The sequence below is a fragment of the Lissotriton helveticus genome, chromosome 2_1 (assembly GCF_964261635.1).
Source record: "Lissotriton helveticus chromosome 2_1, aLisHel1.1, whole genome shotgun sequence".
Classification (NCBI taxonomy): domain Eukaryota; kingdom Metazoa; phylum Chordata; class Amphibia; order Caudata; family Salamandridae; genus Lissotriton; species Lissotriton helveticus.
The window spans coordinates 1,729,201,534-1,729,228,438 of record NC_136059.1 but is presented as its reverse complement, the minus strand read 5'-3'; the positions used below and the strand labels follow the sequence as shown (position 1 = coordinate 1,729,228,438).

General features: G+C 41.2%; 1 protein-coding gene across 2 annotated transcripts in view; it reads left to right on the top strand.

Moving 5' to 3' along the window:
- Window positions 1–26,905, top strand: part of FSD1L (fibronectin type III and SPRY domain containing 1 like) — a 377,078-nt gene that overhangs the window by 180,048 nt on the left and 170,125 nt on the right. The gene's annotated exons all lie outside the window — the stretch shown is intronic.

The following is a 26,905-nucleotide window of genomic DNA, read 5'->3' as shown; positions in this document are numbered from 1 at the left end:
GAAGGAATCGGACCTTGTTTACGAAATGAAATTAATGGACAATATCTATTTACGAAAAGAAAACTAAGAAATAGGAACAATTGAAATTCATGTGACTGCAGCATTTTGTGTTCCTACCAAAACGACTACACTAGAGGGTGTGACTGTGTTTTTCTGGAGTGTTCTTTTTAGGCACTGGACCATTGTCATCTGGTGCTCCCTGTACAGTAAAATATCAAAAACGTACGAAACGATGCCATGGTGACCTGTTCATGTGATCGCTGCTGCCACCCTCCAGGCTGTCCCTCAACACCTAAACCCCTTCTCTCTGTATGAGTGAAGGGGTGGCAACATGCTAACAGTGGTACTGTGATGGCCACTGCCAGAGTGGACTACAGTCCCTTGTCAGCAGAGCGTCTGCAGAGAACCCCAGCTGACAGGGATAAAAGAGGTTGGCAGCGCCTAAGTGTCACAGAACCCTTCCGGAACTCGGCCTTTACAACGCAGCTTTAAACATGTGTGCCGTTGCCCAGCAAGATGAACTACTCGTGCCTTAACCACCCATATGTCTTAACTACGCATATGCGTGATTAAGTCACACATCAAAAGATATGAGGAAGATATACAAGGAGAAGTGCAGGGATGCAAAAAAAGAACATATGGTTAATCTCTGGGAGAAATTACTGTGGGTCAGTAAACTGCAAAACAGCAGCGAATTTTGGGGCATTCTAAACAAACTAATAAAGGGAACAAGAATGTATCAAATGGCAGGAATAAGTCAGGTAAATTGGGGGCGACATATTCAAAATCTGTATAATCATATAACAAATGATAAGCAACCTAGTCTGGAAAGTGACCAGAAAACAGCGCGGGAGGAAAAGCAGTATGCATTTACTGAGTGTCTACCTACCTTGGAAAATGGGCATATTGAAAAAGACTTTAAGGAATTATGCCCCATCTGATCAAACCCCTTAACTAACAGCACATTATTAAAGGAAGTAATAAGAAAACTGAAAACGGAGGGTGCAGCTGGGCCTAACGGCCTTCCAAACGCACTTTTCAAGCAAGAGCCAGACTTCTGGGCCAATTATCTTACGCTGTTATTTAATCATTTGTTCTCCCAAAATAAGACCCTAAAATCGTGGAAAGGGAGTATATTCCACCCCATTTACAAGAACGGAAGTCGTAATGAGCCTGGGAATTACACTCTCGTCTCCTTGATGGATGGGGAGGCAAAACTCTACGCATTATGGATTCTGTCAGATCTACAAGCATGGACTGCGGCAAAAGCTATAATCCCCAAAAATCAAACTGGCTTCAGACAAGAAATGGGCACGAACACGAACTTGGCCGCGTTAGCAATTTTCACGGGGAAAGCTGCACTAAAGAACATAGGACTTTTTGTATGTTTTATCGATCTTAAATCTGCTTTTGACAGAGTACCAAGAGAACGACTTTGTATGAAACTAAAAGAATGGGGCCTTCCGCAACAATTACTCGACGCCATAGTAGCTCTTCATACCGAAACTTGGGCAAGGGTGTAGTTGGGAGACGGTAGCATCTTATCTTCCAAAATAAACATTCATAATGGCCTGAAAAAGGGTTGCGTTTTGGCCCCAAGTCTTTTTAACTTGTATCTTGCCGACTTGCAACTTTATTTGTCAAATATAAATAGGCTTCCTCCAAAGTTGGCAGAAGACCATATGCAATATGCAGATGATATTGTGGTCTTAAGCCAAACTCCGATCGGCTTACAAAGAGTTATTAACCACCTGATAACATACTTTGATGAGCAAGGGCTAGAGATGAATAAGAAAGAACATAAGTTGTGCAATTAGCCCAGGAAAACGCAGGTGGTTTGCCAAAAAGGAACAAATAGAGGAAGTCAGTTCATATAAGTATTTGGGGATACATTTGGGTCGAGGAATATCATTCACTGAACAGAAAAGAGCAATAGAAGCAAGAGCACAATCATTAATCTTTGCCTACAAACAACTGAAACAAAAACTGAGTTGCCCATCATATAGTCATCTTTTTAAAGTAATGGCCTCACAATTAATCCCTGCACTTGCATATGGTTTGGAAATATGGCACGGCCGGGAATGTGAAGTTTTAAACAATCTTCAGACAAAGGTGTATAAAGCCGTTTTTAACCTTCCAAAAAGTGCATCACCTGCACACATCCGTCTGGAATTCGGTCTACAAAACCAGGAATTCCAGCGTCAATCGGTTTTTAGAAAATTATGCTGGAAACTCCTTGAAGCAGATCCTGGTTCTCTGAACAGCCTTTGCTGGTCCGAAATAAAGGCTCAGTTGGTTTTGCAAAAATCACACTCATGGGGAGAATATTTACAATCAGCACTAACTACTCTAGACATACAAGAGGCATGGGATAGTAAGATGGAAAGGGCGGCATTTAATAAAGTGTGTAATTGTGCTGCAAAAAATCTGTCCCTTGTCGACGATAAAAGAGCTTTGGTAAAACGTAAACATGCCTGGTCAGTTATAAACTCTTATGTTAAACCAAAACCGCAAGCTTATTTGGAGGCTCATTTTCAATTGTTTTTCAAAAAGAGTTTTATGATGTATCGGTTTGGAGAATATGAAACAAAGGATTTGCGACAATCATGGAAAGGAAAATTCCCAAATGAAAACTGCTGTTTATGTGGATACCACACCGAATCTTTGTCACCTGATGTGCGTTTGCCCTACTTTGAAAGAAGCAAGAATGAGACTCTTAAAAACAATTTTAAATGATCTTAACATTCGTACCTGTAGACAAATTGTGACTTGTTGGTTGGGGGTGCATCAACTATTCTTATCTGTCGAGGGGTTACATTTCTCACCTAGGTCAACAATCTCTTATGTAAAGTAGACAAAACAAAATGAACTAGGCTATAAATGAGTTGGCAATATGGATGAATTATAAAAAATATATATTTTTAAGGGTTTTTAATGTATTTTAGTTTTAAATCATGGAAATTGATTTTTAAACAAGCAATTTATCCTTAGTACTATGCTTTATGGTTGTGATAACCAAATAAAGTTTTTCTTGAACTGAACTGGACTGAACTGATTAAGTCACTTGGCATTCTAGCTGTGTGAGCGGATGGGAGAGGAACCAGAAGACATGCAGCAGGAAGGATGGACCGGGATGTGGCTGGGTAATTTGGGCTGGGGCTTGGCGAGGTGGGGGTAGGTTTTAGGGGGTGGGGGCTTGTTTTAAGGCTATGGGATGGGGGCTGGTTTCGGTGTTGTTTTTCGGGGGCTGAGTTTTAGTGCTCAGGGCAGGGGGCAATAAAGGGGCAGATTTCAGGCCTAGGGGCAGTTGGACTGGGGCCAGGGGGAGTTGGGGGTACGTTTTAGAGGGTGTGGGCTGGTTTTAGGGCTTAGTGCTGGGGTCGTAGTAGTTTTTACGGGCTAGAGAAGTCTGGTTTTAAGGCTCAGGATAGGGGCGGTTGGGGTAGTTTATAGAGCAAGGGCAGATAGAATTCACTGCAGGAGGGCCAACTTTTAGTGCTCAGGGCAGAGGGGCAGGGGTGTGATCTTTACCACACATGTCCCTTTACCAATCACGTCTTTATGACAAAATTGCATGGTGAAGGCATGCGTGGTAAAGACATGGTTGTGGTTAAGACCTCGTGGTTCCGTCATGTGTTGTTGAGGCATGCATTCCATCACACAACCTCGTCTGAAGAGAGGCAGAAGAAGGTGGAAAAGACTGTAGACTACCATTCGTCAATACACCGATTGATTCTGATCTGTGTTAAGTCGGTCGAAGACCAAAGAAACTTACGCTTACCCGAGACAAGCGGTGTAGTAAAAAACGTTTGATTCTCTGCTGCATTATTAAGAATCCGGTATTCAGAGTTGCTTTCAGTTTGTCATACCCAACACAGTGAGTCACCCTCTTCCACTGGCCCCTTCCTTGATCTGTAGTGGTTATCACGGAGTTTCCTGTTTATGTGGGCATTTTACACAAACTACTTACACAGCACAACCATCTAATTAATACTCAATGTAGTTAAGTTCTACCTGAGAATGTTGGAGGTTTTGGAATGTAGTGATTCAAGGTGGGATGGCAGTTGATTGTGGCAACTGATGGATAAGGTGTAATAAACAGCCTCCAGGCATCTTGGCGAACCTACCTTATGTGTGGAGAGCTGCTTCATTACATTTGGCGACTAGGGTGGGATATCTGTGTCCCCCTTCACCTCAACATCGGTTTCTTCTTGTCCGTGTGCTTGTGCTGAATCCGCAAGGGTGTATCGGCGTTCAGCAAACGTGGTTTCATCTGTTTTTTTCACCTGCAGTGTGAGGCTTTTCAGTGGCCGTTGAGGGACGTGATTAGCCAGAGTTGCGGTAATGCGAAGCTCACTCTTTCAGCGTGCATTGAGTGGGCACGGTGGTTGTTGAAGTGCATATTCTCTTGCCTTTCACTGAGGCAGCTGATGACGCACAGGAGGGCATGTGCGTAAAGTCACTGCAGGAAACAAGCCTTGTTACCTGTGGAAATAAGGAAGGAACATGGTGTTTCACTATTAACTTCTCACAGCAAACGGCAAGGAAGTTTTGCGCATCATTTACCCTTGTGTACTATCTTGAAATTGTGACAGGCACAGTGGGAAGAAAGTGCTTCTCACGATTACAGCTGAATTAGTTTTGTTCAGGCAATGGATTTGGTGATGGGCACACCTCTTTGGTTGTCTGGTTTGTGGTGACAAACTCGCCTTTTTGCTACTCTATTAATGTATACATTTCCATTTTGTGCTTCTGAATAATTTGAATGATGTATTTAAACAGACGGTTCATGGGAATATGTGGAAAAGTGAACTCTTTTAAGCTTTTTTTTTTGCACTGTTGGGTACATTGTTAGTCAGTATCTGGTATTCTATTTAAAAATATATTTTTTTTGGCACTTCAGGGGTAGGTGGGTTGTGATCGCAATTTGATAGAATGCAGAATGTTCTACCTCCTCCTTTTTTATTCTTGATCAGTAAAGGGGAACCACCAGTTAAATGGCAGAAGTCGAAGAAGATTTTTGAACACTATGCCAGGGCGTGTGGCACTAATCTTAGTGCAGAGCGAAAACATGCTTTGTTGCTTCACTGCTTTGTGGTGAAGGGCAGGATAATTTGGAAACACTTAGAGTTGGTTGCTGCTTTTCCCAGAGGATTACATGAGTATGAGATGTGCATATTACAACTTGACCTACTTTTTTTTGCAAAGGTGAGCACCATTATGGAACGCTGTTATTTTGGGTTGAGGCAACAAGGGAAGGATGAGTTGGCGGAAGAATTTGTAACAGGTTTGAGGAAATTGCCGGATAGTTGCAAGTTTGGGCCTTAACGGAGGAAAAGATAAGACACCCCTTTGTGTTGATATGTGCTAATGATAACATAAGAGAGGAACTGTGGTTAAAGGATGAACCACTCCTTGAAGAGGTTACAGTTCTAGCGAAACGATTTGAGCATATGGTAAAGTGTGTGAGTGAGGTGAATAAAGTAGTCAAGCAACAAGCAGTCATGGATCAAGTTGAGTAAGCGGTATGTCCAGTCAAGAAGAAGACTAGTACTGTTAATGCTAAGAGTGAAGAAGAAGAGCCAAAGGTAACTACTGGGTTTTAATGCACCTGTTTTAGGTGTGGGGGATTAAGGCACACAGCCAATGCTGTTTTTTGTTCAGCTAACCATGTGATATGTGGGGAAAAAAGGTAATTTTTCAAAGAATTGCAGAGCGAGGAACTAAAAGGAATTTAAACGAGAAGTTGAAGAAATTGTATTTCATTCGAATGAATGTGGTGTAGAACATCCCCCACCCCCAAAATGGCTTAAAATTAAAAATTGCTAAATCAAGATAAAATTTGGCTTATGTTCACAGTTCACCCTGGTTACCAGGGAAGTTTTTGATGTGAGTTTTTCAGGAAAAGTGATGTTATGCAAGTCCGATGTAAAATTTACGGGCTATGGTGGTACACCTATAAAAATGTCCGAGTGATTTTTTTTTTTTGTTTAAATCTTTTTTTTTTTTTAAGCATTTTCTACATTTTTAAAGTAGACAATCCAAGCAAAGCCCGTACATCAATAAAAATGTACAAGTAATCTTTGCGCTTACCACTATACAAATGCAGCATTCCTGTCACTATACGTCTGAACATTGTCTACATTTCCCTTCACCTCCCTGCAGCAGGTCATATGAATGTCAATTGTGTAGTTCAGGAAATCCCAACCACCATTTCTGTTGTCACCGGCACACTTTACTATTGAGGATGATTTCTAAGATCTACTTTAGATTGACATTGTGTTATTGGTCTTCAATTGCTAAAGAGTTTTATAACATTTGCCATCATATGTTTAAATAATGACTACATTTCCCATGATCAATCAGCACTACGCCAGGACGCAAGGAAATCGTATGTGCGTCTTTTTGATGCTCTGCGGTTCAGCCTACAGTTACAAGACTCTTGTGCTCTGCATACTTTTTACATGTGGCGGCACAGAGGTGGTAGGTAGAAACGCAACAAGTAATCACCACCCAGGTACATATGTGTAAAACCTGGTGCTTTACTAGCGAGCATGCTATAGCAGATGCTTTCATATTAGTGAGTATGTAGATCTGCAAAGCACATCCTTCCTGCGCCTGTGAAGTACATGGAGTTCGATCCAAATGACACTACACCTTTTCCCTAGTCATCTGCCTGTTAGTAATTCACAACAAAACAACTGCATACTTGAACTTGCACATGTGAGTTGGTATTGATTGATAGTAGAAGTTATTGGTTGGTATCTGCCTTATGCAAAAATCATTGTCTTCTCCAGCCCCAACAGTTGAGTACAGGCTGTGTGGCACATGCTAGAGATGAAACTCTAGTTGATTAATAAATTGATGTAAGATATATATACAGCGGGCCACACCCTGCCTTAATAAATAATAGTGGTGTTTGAAGAAAAGCATGGTAAATAAAAAGGCTGTTTTAAACAGATTTTTCCGTATCTTGAATCATTTTGCAACACGTTTTCAGGAGCAATCATTTACAAAGACATACAACGTTTGAGAAGAGTGACTTTTACAGGCTGAGTAAGGAGGAATTTGGGACAATTTGGTAACTTTGTGTGTCGTGTACAACGAGTTCTTAGAGGTAGCATGGTTGTGAGCCTGCCCAAAGTGTATTCTTCACTATTCAAAAATGTTTTTGAATTTCTCACGTAATGAAAGGACAGTAGATCTAGGCTACAGTGGCACATGAATGGGAAAATCGAACAGAAATGCTTCCATACTGTATAATTACTCACTCCTCACTTGCTTCCGACCTGCCCTCTCCCACCCACTTTAAATAATGTATTCACTAAAACCTCCACTTTAACAAAATCCGTTGTCACCTTTAAACAAGATAGTTAATTCTGATGAGTACATATCCCCACAGATTCCTCTTCTTTGGCTATCTTCCAGGCGCCAAAATGGATCCTGAAATTTTTTTCCCCCTCAGCAATTGTTCTCCTTCGTCTCCACGGAACGCCACACAACTCTATTTGTGGCTCCATTCACCCTATATGGGATGCAGTGAAACCGCAATGCTCAGTACCATAGATGGCTTTCGCCAGATGATGGATAAGGGAAAAGCGTGCCTAATATTATTGGTCATGATCTGCTACTTAACCTCCATATCTACCCATTTTGTGGTTGGCGGGACAGTATTACAATGATTCACGTTATGCATTGATGAGAACTTCCAGATTGTAAGGATAAACAGTTCATAATAACAACCCAAAACATGACCATTTGGCAACCTACAAGATGCAGTTTTGGCACCATCCTATTCAACCTATATTTGGAACTACTAGAGTTTCAGAAAAATGTTGGGCCTCTCTTACAACCAGTATGCTGATGACACGCAAATCTACATAGAACGCAATCATTTCCCCACACATTACATCAATGACTATTTATCTAAATAAAAGCTAAATGACCTCTCGCTTTTTTAAGCTAAATCAAAATAAAACCGAGTACATTATCCGTTCTAACGCTAATTGTAGCACTGCAAAGTAATGGCAGATAAACCTAAAGACAGCTGATCTCTGCTCCAAAACGATTTTTAATGCCATATCAGTTACATTATTACCCGATAATCAACTCTATTTAGACTCGAATATCAATGCAATGGCTGAGGTGGCCATTATCACCTTTTTTTTTTTAAGTGCAATCTAGAAATTAATGTTAAGTAATGTTCTAAAACAAACGGGTAAATAACTGATGATCTAGGTTAGGCTGCCCTGTTGGGCAATAAGGCAGTGCATGGTGGGCTGATCTGATAGGTAAGTGTGCAGGCGGTTTTTTAGCGGTTTGAGGGCCTGTTTCTTTGCAAGGTGGCCAATTTTTACTGTTGATTTCCCTGATATTACCACAGGCATTGCCTGCAGGAAACAGCAATGCATGCCAATCTCACATGATAAGCAAAATACCCATACATCGTGTCTTTAAAGTTCACAATTGGCCTGATTAGCAAAAGTTGGGACACTTTTTTAGCTATCTGTTTTGTTAATGGGGAACACTTATTTTGGTGACCGGGCCTATTTTTTGTCCGATGCCGACCCTGGTGACCACGCCCGTTAGATACTTGCTTGTCTCCCAGCTATCATGGCAACCTTTAAAAGTGATTCTCGTGCAGTGTCTAGAATGATTAGATGTTTGATGAAGTTGAAACACGTTTAGCCTATTGTAATCAAATGTCTTATTTTCAAGGACCGTCATACTTACAGTCCAGCATGTGTCATTTTAAGGCGTTAAAAGACCAGACTAGCTGTAAATACATTTAAAAGCTCAGGAAGATGAATATCACTTTGCAGCATAAACAGCCTCCACCTGGAAACCAAGTGGTATAATAATGCATCGTCCTTATCCTGCATCTCTTGATTTACAGTCTGACTTCTGCCTTATATTAAGCTCCCTTAATAATCCTTTGGAATTTATTTACCATTAAACACAATATCCATACTCTTGGAACTCTGAAAAATGTAAATGTATTGTACACACTCTAAAAACCTGTAGAATGAACCACGAATCACTAGATCTACTCCTACATCATGCGTAAATCACTTTAACATCCCATGGGATCATATCCATGTTAAAAACAATACAAAATCACATATATATTCATACTGTGTCATTCATACTAGTACGTCACTCTTGCATCTAGAGGCTTCCGGTCTGTACTCTGCCACTCGAGCAGTCTCTTCTGACATCCTTAAGGATCTGCCAGTCACTGGGGATGGGTTAAACGGGTGCCCTTCTTGTTGCATGGTTAGAAAATAGAGCTACAATTATAAATAGTGAATTATGTTTGTTTTATTACTTACCATCCAATAAAGAGGACCAAATGTGATGTAAAGAACAAGCTTTCTGAACAACTAAATAATTACAACTTAAATTAAACCAAATTAACAGTATTTTTAAGATTTCTGAGCACATTTCAATAATCAGGGCAGCATTGAATGCTATCCCTTGGACTCACTAACTTCCCATATTCATTTAATTACTATTACCGTCAAGAGTTTGTTACTTGCATTTGGCCCTTGAAAGTAAGTGAAGGAGGTATGCGGGGAACCGGACTTGTGTTCTCAATGCCTGTGCCATCACCAGTGCCGGACTGGAAATCCAAAGCAGCCCTGGCAATTTTCTCGGACCAGCCCCTGGGGAAGCACTGCCTGGCTCTAGGAGGCTGGAAACACTTGCTTGCTGCTTTTGTTACTGAGAGCCGATATTGGAGCACCGCTGCAAAACCAGCCCCCACCTTTCCAGCTACCCAGGGAAAACCCGATGCCCGGTAAAGCCAGTCCAGGACCTGGCCATCACCCCATTGGCCAACAGAAGTCTTTTGTGTACCGGTTTATCACAGCAGCAGTAGAAAGATCATTTCACTGCTACCCCCCACAAACAATTCCGGCTGTCCCATGCCGCCTGAGCTGCCAACCACTGCCCTGCTTCTTTCCCCTTTCTTGGGCTACCTGAACCCAGCTACGTCAGATAGCAATCCCTGACCGGCATGGCAGCACCGCTTCTTGGTGGGGGTAGATATTTGTCTCATGTTTGCAGAGTAGCCTTCTTATTTGCGTGGGAGATGTGCATGGGTGGGACAGACAGCGCAAGATATTTTCTTTGTATTGAGGTTAGTTTACTTCTTGCTGCCTCCAAGCTCTTGCTCATCATGCTGCTTGCATTATGGCTTTGTTCGACCAGTTAAATTTGGAGGCTGTCTAGGGAGGCACATGCAGCATAGCATTGGCAATGGGGTAAACATCAACACATAGCCTTTTTCACTTCGGATTTCCTTGTCTTTTGTTTAGTATTTTGTTAAGTCAGGCGAGCAGATCACACGTTAAAGCGATTAACTTGAGTACTTCAGGCTGTCAGCCTGAGGTTTAACTTCTTCTGACATGCCTGCTGCACACCCACAGTCCTTGGCCTTGCGGGCTCTGAGAGCTGCGCTAAGTGTCTCGGTCACACACATTTGTACCAGCAAAGTATACTCCATCCCCTGATTCAGGCAGACAGCTTGGCATGCTTCTCAGCACAGACCAATGGAAGAACACTTTTCTGGGCGATTGAGTTAAATAACAGAATTCTGATGATGAACCGAAATTGGCGCCCGTAAAACCGGTTTTATATGCAAAATCGACTGGTATTTTCCCTAGCATTTCTCAACGTAAAATGGCGTGTGGATCAACAGTACATCTAAATATATGTAAATTGATGGGTTAAAGCACCCAATGCCGACCAAACACTACTCCGTTTCCTGGGTGGTGCAAGCATATCAACTGGCAAAGTTCTTTCCTGACAAAGGCATTTGTTTATCAGTTTTGCTCTTATGAACTCCTGGCTGCTTCGCTTAACTTGAATTAATGGGCACATTCTAAACAGCACTTTATGAGCTACTTGCCATTCCAACTATACTTAAATTATACAATATGTTTATACCTGGAATGGGTGTCTTTTGTGATTCTATATCAATACACCTGAGAAAGTCAGACAGACGCACACACCTTTTTGTCCCCAACCACCTTCCCATCCATTTACATTCGCTTTTTTGTGCCCCATTTCGCTGCATTTCTTCACTTTAATTTTTTTTATCTCTTTATTTGCTTTTGGTCTTTTTTCATACATTTACAGCTCACATAACAATATGATAATTAGCAGTCATCTGTTCCTTTACAACTGCCTATACCATCCCTTCATGAAGAAAAGAACAGAGAGGATTTACTGATTACCTATATTGTGTGTAGCCAAAGTCTTCGAAGGTTGTTGCGAGTTTAGCGCCCAGGCCAGCCTCACATTTTAAGTATTTATAATGTACCTTTGATCATCCACATCTTGATTTTATACACACATTCGATTCTAAACAGTTAACATTTGAAACTAATCTACAACATTGTAATGCACTGAGTTTGAGACTATGGTGATGACTTGCCCTGGGTTCGCCCCCCGTCCTATTAGACCTTATTTCATTTGTGGATCTTGCCTACACAAGTGTGGCAGCTACACCTTGCTCATTCCACTTGTGCCACCACCCACCTCACTACTAGTGTATTCAAGCTTGGCAGATTGTCTGTGTATCTCTCCATGACTACGGGCTTAATCTCCAGTATATGTTTCCTCTACAGGGGTTTGTATTATGGTTTGAAGTTCTACAAGTATGGCATCCCAGTATTGTGCAACTGGATATTTTCGTAACCCTAATGCTTCCTCTTTGCACAATACTGTGCTTTCCGTTGGGCACACACCATGAGTGATTGTTTCCAGGCGTTAGGTAAAGGGGGGGGGGGTTCGGATTTTTCCACCTTCAAGTTATTAGTCGTTTGGCAGTTATAAGCCCTAGATCAATTAATCTTGAAGTAACTCTGTTTTTTTAGGCCTGGGAAACAACCCCAACACGCACTCCTCCCATGTGTGTAGTTCCTGGTGATATATGCAGGTGGGCAAGCAGGACGTGAGATCTTGCCAATATGCACATAGTGCTGGGCAGTGCCATAACATGTGGAGTAGGTCTGCTTCAACCTCGTTGCAGCAAGAGCATGCATCGTTTGTCTGGTGGAAGTACCGGTTTAATTTAGTAGGTGTTAAGTATGCCCTGTGTATAATGTAAAACTGTAGAAGTCGGAATTTAGCATTGCGTGGCATATATGTGGATCTGGGTAATATTGTTACCCACTCCTTTTCTGTTCAGGGCTTACCCCTTTCTTCCTCCTACTTGGTGCACAGTGACAGGAATGGTTTTGTTGTGTGTGCTGAAATGATGTTGTTAGCCAGTGCACTATGTGGCTGCCTGTTCCCGTGACCTGTAAGTATTGTACCACCTAATGGGATTTACACTCGCTTGTCAAATCTCCCCTTGCACATGTCACTGTGGCCATCAGTTAATTATACATTAAAAACTGCCCTGGGGAAATGTCTGTGCCGCTTGCTAGTTCCTCATAGGTTAACAAGACACCATCTCCATACAGATTCCCCAGTGTATGCAGCCCAGTTGCATGCCAAGGTGCCATTTCCGCTCCAGTCATGATGGTCTATACCTGGGTGTGCCTAACGGTGGCAATGCAGTTGCATATGGTGTGGTCGCCCATGTGAGATGTAGGCTCCACCTGTAACAGCGGTGTGCTAGAGCTAGTAACTTAGGTAATGGTGTAGCTACTCTAGTGATAGGGTGAAATAGGTGGTGAATGTTGGTCAACGACCAGGCCGGTAGCTCGGTGGCTGTATCAGAAAATTTTAGGCGTGCCAGCCATTTTGCCATCCTTTGAGGTTCTGCTGCCTAGTAATACAGCTCCATATTTGGAGCAGCCAGCCCTTCTTGTTGAATTGGCGCACATAATTTCCATAGGACCACTCTGTTGCGTTCCTTGTTCCAGATAAAATCCCTCATCGTTTGTTCAAATTTGTGGAATGTTCTAGCTGGGACATAGGTGGGTAAATTTGAGAGCCACCATTTTTAATAGAGCCACATAACCCATGACTGATAGTGGCAACGTTTTGCAAAATTTCATTTGAAACCGGATGGATGATATTGCCCGCACAAGAATGTCTTCCGTGCATGTCTTCATAGTCCATAATAACTTAAGCATACCATCACCAGACGCAGTCAGTGTGTAAAAGCAAGGGGCAGCTCTTGACTGCAATACTACTGATGAGGTGAAGCCTCTGTACACCATGGGACGCCTACCCATTGTCTTCATATTGAGATATATTTGCTGCCTTTGTCTGAACATGTCTGACTCAGTGGCCCGCTGGCACAAATAAGTGGAAATGGAGCTTATCTTTGTTTTCTGTCCAAAATGATTAATTGGTGTTATGGCCTCGTATTTCAGGACAACCTGCAGTAAACATCCAGCGACAACAGAGCCACAGGTAACAACATGAGGTTTCATCATGCTGTTCCTCTATCTCATATAGACTTTGTTGTAATGGACATTTGTTTTTTTTTAATATGAATGCATGATCTTGAAACTCATTCCCTTAAAGCCTCTGGCAGGATCCCTCTGCTCTGAGCTTCAAATGAGCCTCTTAGAGTCGTCTCCGGCTCCTGCTTTCCTTGGCAATATTGCAGCCAGTGGCGTCATCGGCTCCTAGAGAAGTTTCATGCACGCCGCTACAGAATTTAATAATCATATTTACCATTGGAGCAGTTCAGTAAAGGCACTGTCCTATGGCGTTTGCTGGCAATGAGTGCATGCTTCATAGTGCTGTGCAAATATTTACAATACCATCTTCATTCACAGCCATTTTATGACCTATTTGAATTTCTGTGGCAGAAATGCCATTGACAAACTATATGTAGTTATAGGTCTCGTGTTGGATTATTTATTAATGTATTTATTTTTAATTAAATTGATTGTTCAATGTGCGCAGCAAAGTTGGTTGCTGCGCTGCATTGCGGTCAAAAATAATAAATGTATCCCTCAACTCGTTCAAAGCTGTGCTTCTGACAACACCCAGACGCAATCAAAGATAGGCCGTTGATGACACTCAAAATATGCTCCAGATAATACTAAAAAGAAACATGTTAAGCTTTTGATACTACATAGAATTCCTTCCCATATAACACTACACAAGGTGCCCAAAGTTTTATCTAAGGATAACACTTAGATTCATTTGCCCATAGCTCTACTTCCGGTAAAACATATATTGATGGCGACAATGGAGTATCTTCAATAACTGTACACTTTAGTTTGTGTTGGTTGCTTGTAAATTAATAATATAACTATTTTGCTTTAGTGCTTTTCACTTCTAGGTTCCTTTGCCCAAGACCATAGGAACCTTACTGCTCAAGACAGTGATAGGTTCTTTGAACATGAGAAGAGAAATTCACAGACTTAAACCTAAGTCCAGGAAAGATCTTCCGTATTGGTGCATACCACAGGCAACAGTGAGATTTTGCCTTCACAAAATGTTACATCAAATAGGATCTATGATGTTACAACGCGTTATTTTACAACGCAGACCGTTACATCGCAATTTTTACAACGCAGGATCCATTACAATGCATGGCATTACAACGCATGGCATTACATCGCAGATGCTATTACAACGCATGGCATTACATTGTAAGTATAGGTAAGTATACCTTTTTAAAAAAAATGTAATTATTTTAATTTAATTAAATTATTTTAATTAAAATACTTTTTAAAATAGTAATTATTTTTATTTAATAATTTTAAATCTATTTATTTAAATTAATTTTAATAAAAATTGTAATTAATTTTATTTAATTAATATAATTAAATTAATTTAATTTAAATATTTTTTTGATTGTAATTAAAATAAATTATTTAAAATAATGTATTTAATTTAATTATTTTAATTAAGAAATGTAATTAATATAATATAATTAATTTTATTTAACTTAAAAACACCCCTGTACCCCAAAACCCAAACCCTGCCCTGAAACCTAAAAACACCCCTGTACCCCAAAACCCAAACCCTGCCCTGAAACCTAAAAACACCCCTGTACCCCAAAACCCAAACCCTGCCCTGAAACCTAAAAACACCCCTGTACCCCAAAACCCAAACCCTACCCTGAAACCTAAAAACACCCCTGTACCCCAAAACCCAAACCCTACCCTGAAACCTAAAAACACCCCTGTACCCCAAAACCCAAACCCTACCCTGAAACCTAAAAACACCCCTGTACCCCAAAACCCAAACCTGAAACCTAAAAATCACCCCTGTACCCCAAAACCCAAACCCTGCCCTAAAACCTCAGTACACCAATACATATATTCCTATACTCATATTTATTTAAAAAATTACTTAAATTAATAAATTTATTTTATAATATTTAAAAACATAAATAAATATTTTTATTTATTTTTATTTATAATTAATATTAATTAAATCATTTATATAATATTAAATAAAATTAAAATAAATTATATACTTACCAATACTTACGATGTAATGGTATGCGTTGTAATAGCATCTGCGATGTAATGCCATGCGTTGTAATGCCATGCGTTGTAATGGATCCTGCGTTGTAATAGCTGCGTTGTAACAGCATTACGACGTAAAAGTTGCGTTGTAAGTGATACACACCCATCAAATAGCCTTGGTAAGCCACATTGCTGGTAGTGGCCTCACACAGTTCCCCAGCTTCATGGGGCTGATGTTGAATGAATGCGCAGGTTTTATAAAGCGCACAGCTACTCCTAGGAGTGTTCCGGTGTTGAGCACTCGAAGGTGCAAGAGCCACTCTACTCTGTTCCTCTCCGAGTTTGGGTGACATTTTAACTTTGGTTCAGTGGTTTGCTGAAGAACCTGACTAGCTACTCTGTTGGCAAGCATTGAAAAATTGCTGCACCATGGGCGCAGTTCTCTCAGTGCTGTTGTTGCTCCATTCTTGCCATATATTCAGTACTGCTTATATTATTGTATTTATTAAAACACACATACATACAGACACACACTAAGAATGTTCAATTTAAACATTGTGACTATGCCGGACAAAATAACACTGAAATTCAACGTAGAACCAGAGCACTTTTCATTTATATTTCTCCTGCTCTTTGGGCCAAGTAATATGGTATTGACCCTGGCCATGAATTTGCTCTCAAGTCCCCGAGTATTCTGTTACTAGCCATACCTTTATTTTGGAGAAATCTGCAAACCTCCAACAGTTGTGAAAGAATGCGATATTGCTGGGTATTTAGAGCACATTTCCCTTGAATGTAAATACAGTGTGATGTGGATTGCTCTATACTGAGATCACGTGCTCTGTTAAATGGCATCCGGTTGAAGCTGGAAATCAATAAAAATTACCGCTGGAATTCCTACTTATAGACTTAATAAGTTACGATTTTGTGGTCTCTTTTGAAGACAAAACCTAAAATGGTTAGTGAAAACATGGTAGGCCCCCACTCAAGCACACTTGCATTTTCGACTTAACAGGTGCAAATGGCTAGATTTTTAACAATCAAGCTCAGTCCCACCTGGGAAATGGTTGTAGGTTTATCATCAAGGGATTCTGTAAACCCAGTTCCTGAATGGAAAGAGGAACCGAGCACCCCCAATCTTGGCAGAAGTCCTGGTGAAGGGTCTTAATGCAGGTAAATCTAGTACTTTCCTGCTTGGTGGGTGGAGGAGGGGGTGTAAAAGAAAAAAATGGTGCCATTGCAAAACTGCTTTATTTGCCCTTAATTTGAGGATCACACTTTTCAGAATATTTGTAAACCTCTGAAAAGAAGAACCTGTTTTTGTACATATACTTTATGCCAGTGTCATTAGTCGGATTCAAAATCATTAAATGTTGTTAGTCACAAATATAGATCTGAATAATATTGAAAGAATTGCACAAGTTTGTAAATGTTCTTTCTTGTTAGTGTTCATTGCTCCTTGACAACTCACTGTCTAGGTTATTTTCAAGGAGATGTTGCTACACATACACTTCTTAATGCTATGTCATGGACCTCTTTCTTCGTTCTCCTCTCCGTGATTTCAGTGGGTGGTACAGCGCCCCTGCATGGCACATGCTGCAGTGCCTTTTCAAAACCTCGGAACCCCGCTGAGTATTAGGGGGATTGTACCGTTTGTGTAAAATCAATAAAATTGCTTTAAAGACAAGTGTCTTTCAGCGGACCCGGCCCGGCGGTTGGGGCTGCATTGTTCCTATGGGCGCGAGCTTCCAACAGGACCTTGAGCTGAGCCACGGCTTCCGGCGCGAGCCCGGCTCGAGCTTTCAGCCGCGCGCGCGCCTCTACTCAGCAGGTCGCGCCTTGGCGCAATCAGTACCTCGTTACCCACCATTTGTCAAGTGTGCGCCAAATTCAGAGCTCTGTAGTGCAACTTTGACGGGAAGGGGCGTGAAGAACGGTTTTACAAGCAGAACTTTATTTAAATACAGTTAATACGCATCTGCGACTACGACGTCGAGCAAGGCTGGGGTCCGGCTGATTCTCTGGTGAAATAATGTACAGCCTTTGTCAGTACGTCAGTGGCGTAATGTAATTTGGGCACGTCACAAGTCCCGGAGTCCCTCCCTGGCAGGGCTGCAGCTCCTTGCTGCCAGTCCTGCGCCTCGGCCATACCTCCTGTTGTAATGCAAACGAGGCATCTGTCATGCGGAGGGAGGGCTGCCATCTGCTGGGGGTGCGGCCGGGCCTGCGGGCCTGTGTCCAGCAGCAGTTTAACATACCGAAGACAATGGCCTATGCTAATCATGATCTGGAGAGAGACCACTGAATGTCATTCCGTTAGAGTAATCCCTCTCAAGGGCATTTTACTGGAACCTTCCCCCCACCACAAGCGTCCCTAGGGCTCTTTGTGTGCGGCTAACCGAAGGGTGAACGGCATAATGCGGTTTTCAGTGGCAGTTAAGGAAACGCTTGAAGACTTCCAGGCCCAAGACTGTGGGCATCAGGTGGTTTCAGAAAGCAGAAATAAAAGCACTCCCTCGTAAAGTAAAATTACAAGTGCTGTTGCATTGCCCAGACTGTGCTGTGTTTAAACACAGCTGGCCAGTGTGTCGAAGGAAAGCGCTTTATTAGTTGGTAATGCGCCTTCGGAGGGACATTGCTGAGAATGTGCCAAAACGCAGCTTGCCACTCCCTCAAGCACCTGTGCTTGTTACAAGCGAAACTAGCAAATGGCAATTGTAATTGCATTTATATAGCGCTTACTACCCCCGACGAGGCGTCTAAGCGCTTTTTTGGCAAGTGGAACGCTACTCCGGGACACACAAATGATTATTGGTGAATTAGTATAGGGAGCTATTAAATTAATTTGAGCGGTGGACATGTGAATTCGTTATTGGGATTAAAAAAGTATAGTGGAGGGATGTAAGAGGTAAGGGTTTGCATTTTTATAGTGCTTGCTACCCCTGATGGCGTCAAAGCACTTTTCGGCCCGTAGCACGCTACTCCGGAACCCAAATAGGATTAGTGGGGAATTCGTATAGGAAAATATGAAATTAATTTGAGCGGCGGACATGTTAGTCGGTTAGTTGGATAGAAAAGGATACTGGAGGGATAGAAGAGCTCATAGCAGTAGGAGGATGTTTGGGATGATTAAAGGGGAGGTGGAGGGTGGAAGAGTCAGAGGGAAAGGTTTAGAAAGGCTTGCTTGGGAGATCTGAATAGTGAAAGAGGTATCAGATGATGCTAGGAGGGGTATAGGATGGATGAGTCTAGAAAGGGTTATTTTATGGATCATAGTAGTAGAATGGGGTTTGGGATGAGTAAGAGTGTGGTGGTAGAGGATATATTGAGAAAGGTATAGGTTGACATATAGAGTAGTGCATTGGAGTTGCTAAATTAGAAGTAAAGTAATAAATACAAAGATACATGGAAGGTATATATGTATTAGGAAGGTAATATATGCAGATTTAAGTTGTATTTAATCAACTCGGGCTTGAAGTGTTGCTGTACTTTAGGTTAATTTATTTGTTTTTATATATTTTTTGTAATTGGCCACTTCCCTCCACAACATCTCTTCTGTTGTACTAGAAAGGCAATCTGCTGTATTTATGATTGATCATGGAAGGTGAATGGTGAGCTATTTAAAGGGATTGTTGAGATTGTGTGGAATTTACCCGCTCTCACATTTGAAAACAGCCACTAAGAATTAACTTGTTGTTTTGTACAGCCCTTCACTCCTCTACCTGCGCTGTAGACAACCCCAGCCTGCCATCCATTCAGTTTTCGGATTACTTACTGGAAGGAAGATTTGCTGCAACTCTGTTATCTGGGAGCGCTATCACAGACCCTGATGGTCGTGAAACATCCCCTGTTCAGTATCCGTTTTATCTCGTATTGTAGTATTAAGGGCTGTTTATATCATGTTAGATCCTCAAATCCATTTCTGTGCTCAGTTCTCCTAACTCTTCAAGTAATCTTGCTCCTGTTGTGCACTTAAAAAGCGCAGTCGTGCTACGCTGTATTTTCAATTTCATCAAGCAGTGGTCACTGGTGCTGGAACAATGTTTCCAGATTGGGGTGCTGCTGTGCTATCCGTGTTACATCACTGAAGTCATGGGCATTGTGATAAATCCAAGCGTCATTGAAAGAACAAGTGTAACAAATGAGCCACGCCCACTCAGCAGGATAGTGGTAAAGTTGTGGTGGTAGCGCTGGTGCATTCTGAAGCACATAATTGCAGATGCATTACTAAAGCATGGTGTGGTAGCGCACTGTTTACAGACAGCACATTTTCCATTTAAATGGCTGCTACAGCTACACATATATACTGTTTTACTGATTAAACTGTGAAGAAATCGAGCAAATATCATTTAAACATCACCAAGTGTTTTGATCCTATTAAAATGTATGTTTCCATCACAGTTCAGAATTACCAAAAATGAGCTTAATTCATTCTTTCCTAACTGCTAATAGTTTGAATTATGAGTCTAGTTCATTTGCATGTATTTAAATGTTGTTGCTCTAACTTGCAGTTCGCTTAAGAAAAACAAACCCCAATTTCCATGTTTAAAGAATAAGCAGCAATTTTTAAGAAGACAGCCTGACATTTGACCGCTGTCCTTTAACGCACTTCACGTGTGACTGAATAAAAACATAATAAAAAGGCATCTTTTGCTCATTCACGTTCTGAACCCAGGTATAGTTATTTTGAAGGTGCTGCGGCACCCCAATACCCCTATGTCCAGCGCCTGTGGTCAAGCTTCTTGAAGCTGCCTTAATGTTTAGACTTGATGGCGCTGTACAAACGACCCTGAAATAAACAGGCGATTCAGAATGCGCATTAGCCGTGGTTCATATTGAAGTCCGTTTCATAAGCTTTGTATTAATCGGTCTGTATCTTCTAAAGTGTGTATCCTCGGCATAACGGTCATTCCTTTCATCCTACTTGCATATCCGATACTCCATTGAACTAAATGAAACTCCTTTCCTGCAAGTGGCTCATGAATGGTTCGAAACCACTTTCATAAATCCAAATCCGCTCTTTCGTCCTCACATACAAGTTACCTTGTATTCCAGGATACAATGTACTGGGCCCAAACATAATTCCTTCTCCCTTCTGCTGCTTGAGCAATTACCACTTAATCACATTAATCGCCCTCACATTAAGTGCTAATCGTATTCGGATTAGCATAATTAGAGCAGTAATCGACGGGTTTTGGATTAGGGTCAGATGAAGGGTCGAGGAAATGTTAAGAGAAAAGGTAACGGGTTCCAGTAGAGGAAAGGTTCCTTACAAGTGATAGGTTTAAGGGAAGTGGACGATGTAAAGGTATAAACACGGTGATGATATTGCGTTAATGGTAAAATGCTTTGTAATGCTAGGTAGAAAAGACATGTGTAGTCATTGTGATTTTGACATACAAAACGAGGTAGAAGAGATCAACAACAAAGTCGTATAGAGTCCTCCAGGGAAGGCTCACCACTATAGACTTGGCAGGCAAAGGGTAATGTCTAGGGAAGAGAAATCCACACATAAGAGATTAAATGCAGTCTAGGTAGAGCACGAAGATCGAGTAAAGAATGTTTTGGAGGTCCTTATGAACTCATTAGTATCCTGTGTGCAGTCCTATAACCTTGCAATAAAAAATAATGCAAACATAACCACACATGTGATTCCAGCCCCAACCTGTTATGTTTGTACACATTATGTAGCCAGGGCAGTCAGGTATTGACCTACAGGCAAGTTCTGTGTTGAATAAGCCCCATCCGTGACTAAATGCACTTGTGGATGAGATGCTCTTCTAATATTCTAATAGCATCAGGCTATAGCAGGGGAACAATCCATTGTTACAGTGGGAATTTCAGGGATTTCGTTTTAGCATTTAAATCATAAGTGTCCCTTTCACTGAAATTATTTAGGGGAATTGCATAGTGTTCTTTTCAGTACGTAACATTTTGTGATCTGAATGTGCAAACTTACCTTTAATAAATGTTTTCTAGTGATTAGGTTTTGTTATTATAGATGTTGACCTTTGGTTACACCCTGGATCCATTTGTCAGCTTTACTGATTTTGCAGCCCTAAGCAAGGGACATTTTTGTGCTTTGCTGCTATCGTATTACTTTTTGCACGTTTGCAGACTACCTACAAACACTGAAGGACTACATGTCGGTGGTGCCTGTAACACCTGCAATTAAGGGGCTCGTCAGGCGTTCACTGATGAGGACTGTGTAGCAGATCAGTGCCTTCAGCCACACCCGTAGATTGAGAGTGTCTGGCATGGCCTGCTGCCATGTCTGAGCCTGGTCCCCCTGCCAGGCTGTATGTGTTCCATGCTCTATGGTTAGGCCAGTGGGCTCTGGATGAAGGGGTGTGAACATATTAAGTTTCCATATCACACTTAATCAGCAGTGCATGCTTTAGGCTGATTCCAGTGTCTTATAGTGTAAACCCTGATGGGTCTTTAAATGCGCGATGCTTGACTTAGAACACCACAATAGTGCTCCTCCCTGACCAATCAGTACAAAACATTCCAAGATCATTCTTGTTATTTTCCAGCACTTTGGAAACTTACATGCAGAAATGTAAAATGGTGCCAAAAGGTATTATTGATGAAAAAAGGTGTTTTATTCTTTGGATTAGTAACCTTGACCAATACTAAAATCACATTTGCAGATTGTTTTATTAACTTGTATTTATTTAGAGATTAGAGACACAATCTGAGTGAATAAGACTATAGAGCAGGCATACAAATCTAGGCAAAAGACAGACTAGACAGAACCAACCAGGGCATACACATTTATGTGATTTTCACACACAGTGTAAACGTGCTCTACTTCAATTCCAACCCCAAATATGGTGAGACAATATGTTTTATGTTTTACCAACCTCCCCCAAATGCTAAAACTGAGCAAATATCTACAATCTGTAGACCTCACAAAGACTTCTCAAAGTCCTCTCAAAGAATGAGTTCCAAAGTGGCTGGTCTCATAGTTATCCAAAATCAACCCACACTTATCACATGTGATAATGCCAAGCTGGCAGCAAAGAAGATGAGGAAACACCAACAGTGCACCAAAGCAACCGTAACGTGGTTCATCCCAGATCGGATTATACTAAAGAGACAGTCTGTAACAGACAAACCTTCCTACAACAGTGTTTCTTAAAATGTGGTACGGGGACCACTGGGGGGCTGTGACGCCTACTCAGTAGGCCTTCAACTGCTCAGAAAACGAAATATTAACAGATAAATAAAATGTTTGTAAATAAAGAAGCACGTTGTACAATTAACACGTTAAGTAAATGTGAAGTTATTTTTAGTTGAATGCTGAAAATGTTGGTGTGCTCAGATTGATTCATGAAGCAGTGCAAATGCATCAACCAGAATATAGTATACTATGAGTGGCCATAGTTGAATTTAGAAAAGCACAACCTTCCTATTAAAATGAAAACGTAGTTATTTTAATATTAGTTTGTGAATTAAATTAAATATTTAATCGTTTGTGTATTGGTGTTGCAGTCCCCAGATTCCAATAATGTTTCAGTGGGGGTTCCAAGATTCCAGTAATGATTATGTTGGGGTCCAAAGAAGTCCAAAGGTTAAGATCCACTGACCTACAAGATTAGCAGAAGTTTATTTGGAGAACTAAAAAAGATGTACTTGGGCAATTACATTATTAACTAGAAAGACGAAGGAAGAACTATTTTCGAAGCCCTAAAATAATCCACTTAACACAATACTCTCAAGACCTAATATCATTTTTGTAATTAAAATAATTTATAAATATAAAGACCAATCAGGTAATTGTAAAAATCCTCTTATCTCCAGATCCTCTAGTTGAATCCACTGAAATCTACCTGTTTCAACGAGGTCCTTGAGCAGTAAACCTCTACGTTACCCTCTTTGATCAAAGCATCTAATCTGTCAATTGACCTTGCATGATAAACTGATTCTGCGACCTCAACAGTGACCTGATCAACTTATTTACCTTACCCACCGTGGGCATTGTGCCTACCTAACCACCCAAATTCTGGAGGACTGTCTTCTCATTACCAATGTTCACATCAAAACTTCTGCACTCTGCTGCTTTGATTCACCTTTACTTCTTGACCGTTTATGGCACCTACAGCCACACTATTATACAAACCAAATTGGGAGAATGGTTCTGCATTTTTGGAAGGGCTCTGTTTCTATCTGACAGAACTCAACAGGTTTGTCTAGCATCCTCAGTGTTTCTCTAAAATATTGCAGTGCAGTGCAGTGTCCCACAAGGCTCTGCATGATCCCTACTACTACGGATTAACTATTACATACATCCCTTTCATAACTGCTAGCCCCATATAAGACCTATATCCAGATGGTCTCAGACTACAAACAAATCTGTACCCATCTAGAAGCCAGTTCAGCGTGCTCGTGCAGCATTACCAACTGCCTAGACCACATCCAACATGTTGAATGAGAGAACGCCGTTTGTACCGAGGTTTTTAAAAAAAAAGGTATAAACCTTGGAGGACAGTAAAACATGTCTTTTACTGACTTGTAAGCCGAGAAGTCGCTCCACACACCACCCGGAAAGCCAAAAACATGGTAATCGTTTTTGATTCAGATCGATCATTCACCACCGAAATAAATGCTGTTAATGGTATCAAGTTGCAGCTTACAATCAAGCCGTCCATCAAATTGAGCTAACAAGGTGCCTAGTCAGAGGGCACATAGCGTGCTGGGATCCGATCAATACAGGCCTCCCAAAGAGGCTTAATAGCAATTTTTAAGGCTGCAAAAATAGTTTAATAAAAGCTGCCAGGACGTGCCTGAACTTGCTTAAGTTTGACCACGTTGAACTAGTCCTGAATGCACTCCACTGGCATTTTAGTGACTGCCAGTGGATGCTATAATCTTATTCAAGACACTGCATTATCTATAGGGATTACTGGGACAAAGGCCTGACATGGCAACAAAAACTGTCCCTACATTGTTGAGTATGATCTTCACCGTGGAACCCCCTCTCCCCACCCCATTAGGCACATGTGGGACAGCCTTGATCTCTACTTTAAATCACACAAACCGCCATGAACCACAGCAGAGGCCTGACAAACTAATCCCCCTCCATGGAATGCTCACACCTGTGTTCGCTACACCACGCTAATGTCAGTACACTATAGATCATTAGATGCATACCGATACCCAAGTTATTCTGGACTGTGAGCTATGGTATTCTTTTTATTTCCCATTCGCTGAATATATTGGATACATTTCTAGTCATTGTTAACTACCATGGTGGCTTTTGCGATACTAAGCCAAGTATTACTTGTATAGGAAAGTGTGTTATACTGCCACATCAACCTGATTACTCAATGCATTTGCCTTTATTGCCGTTTTTGTTTATTTTCACATGTCAATTCCATATGTCCTTTCATTTGAAGTATTGTATGTGTTGCTTCATTTGGAAACAACCAATAAATATTTTTGGGGAAAAAAAAACTGTCCCCACATTACATTCCCACCAGTAACATTCATTACGCTTTGCAGCAACTGATCCTACAAAGTTCACTCAGTCTGCAAAAATGTAGTGGCTAACTCTTGGCAGTATTGGGTCCCAAACTGCAGAACGCCCAGAACCCCTTTGTGGGACTCAACCCACAAACCTCCAGTTCAATAAACTTGTTAAAACTGCTCTCTTCCAAAAATCACTTCCTTGAATCCAGCCTCGGGGTGCCTTGATCAAATGATGCTGACTGGCTATTTTCACGTCATCCTGCTTAACTCTTAACAACTCGTTGTCTGCTTAATGTTGTTTGCTGTACTTTAATGTTTATTCAGAAGCACATGGTTCATCCAGAAATATTCCCTAAGTTCAAGTTTAGATATCCTCAATTTTGGTGCTACTGGAATTGATCGGTGCAGTGGACACCTATCATGGCTCTTGCAACTTTTAGTGTCCAGCTCTCAAACATAACAATATTCCATTTGGAAGTATGTTTTGGATTGGCACTACAGTGTATAACTCAAATAGGATTGCAGAACTGCATCATGTTCTGTTCAGGTTGGAGCCTGCTTTCAACTAGCCTTCCAACAACCTTTTTCAATTTGAAATTGACCAATTGGCCAACTTTTCCAGGCATGCATTTCAGACATGGATATTTTTCCACAGACCAAAGACTTTTTTTTTTTCTAAAAGAGATTTTATTAAAATGTTTAAAGTAGCAGTTAAGACATTATGCATAAATATAGAGAAGGTCATATGCAAGTACAGTCCGTCACAAGGTCTTCAGGTACATTGTTTTAGTGCTTGCCATAACTAAAAGCATTGCATTGTCGGGTACAAACATTTGCGTACCTCGACTTACAACATTAGACCTGTGGAAGAGATGCCAGTAAACAGTGCAATTATGTATAAATCTGGTATTATGCAAATCTGAGTCGTTGCAACATTAACAATTAACAAAGCCCCTTCCCCCCACCCACTATCCAACGGGTGCAGTCCCATGTATGACCAGTTACAAAAGTGATCAAATGGATGCTCTTGCCCAGCCCCTATCATGGGGATAGAATGATTGGCCTGGAATAGTATCTACGATACAAAGTGTTCGAGAGATGGGCAGACATATACAGACATATATGCTATCTCACAGCCCGGCACTATTGCGGGTTGAGGTCATGGTTCTGCATGCGTCTAGGGATAATACTAATTGTCGGGTGTTGGTCCCTGTGTTTCATCCACCTGTAGGTGGGGTTTCAAAGACTCCAGCAGTGGATCCCAGGACATCGCTATGGGTATTTTACGTAGCCCACATCGCTCTTCTCTACGTAGTGCCCCGCTTTCAGCGAGTCTCCATCTGTCTTCCTCCTCCCTCCAGGCTTCCACAGGACAAAGATTCAGCGAGGCATAGTACCAAGAACTGTTTCCTTGGCAGATTGGGATAGAAGGCTATGTAGTAATTTCATGCTAGGCAGAACTACCTTTTTCAGCGCATAGTATTAGTCACTATTAGAATTGAGCCAATTCTTGAAAATCCACATAGTTGAACGTGAGCAATTTTAAATCCAAGCTTAAAACTTATGTTTGAAAGATGGGTTAGTGTTCCTGATCAGGCCTAGATTGTAAGCAGCATCCACCGAGATTGATGGTTAACTTTGATAAACTGGTCTTCAGCAAAAGAGGTTGAGTTTATACTGCTGATATGGAGAATCTTAATTTGATCACCATTGAGACAAAGCCAGGCATACTACAATCTAGACATCTATGTCCGAGTTACCCTGAAAAACCAGCCAACTCTTGCTATCTTCGGCTGTTATTTAATTCTGTTGTAAAGGAATCTGGTTGTTTGCGTCTTGAGGGAGAGGCAGTTGTTGGTGATTGATCCTTGTGATTTTAAATTTGTTGATAGCTAAGCTGAGGTGTGAATCATTCTGGTTTAGTGTTAGCCATTCGTGGGCTTGGCTTATCTAGTACTATTGGTAAACAGAAAAATTCAGTTTTGGGAAAGCTAAGCGTTATACACGTTTTTTACATCAATTTTGTAAGAGGGCAA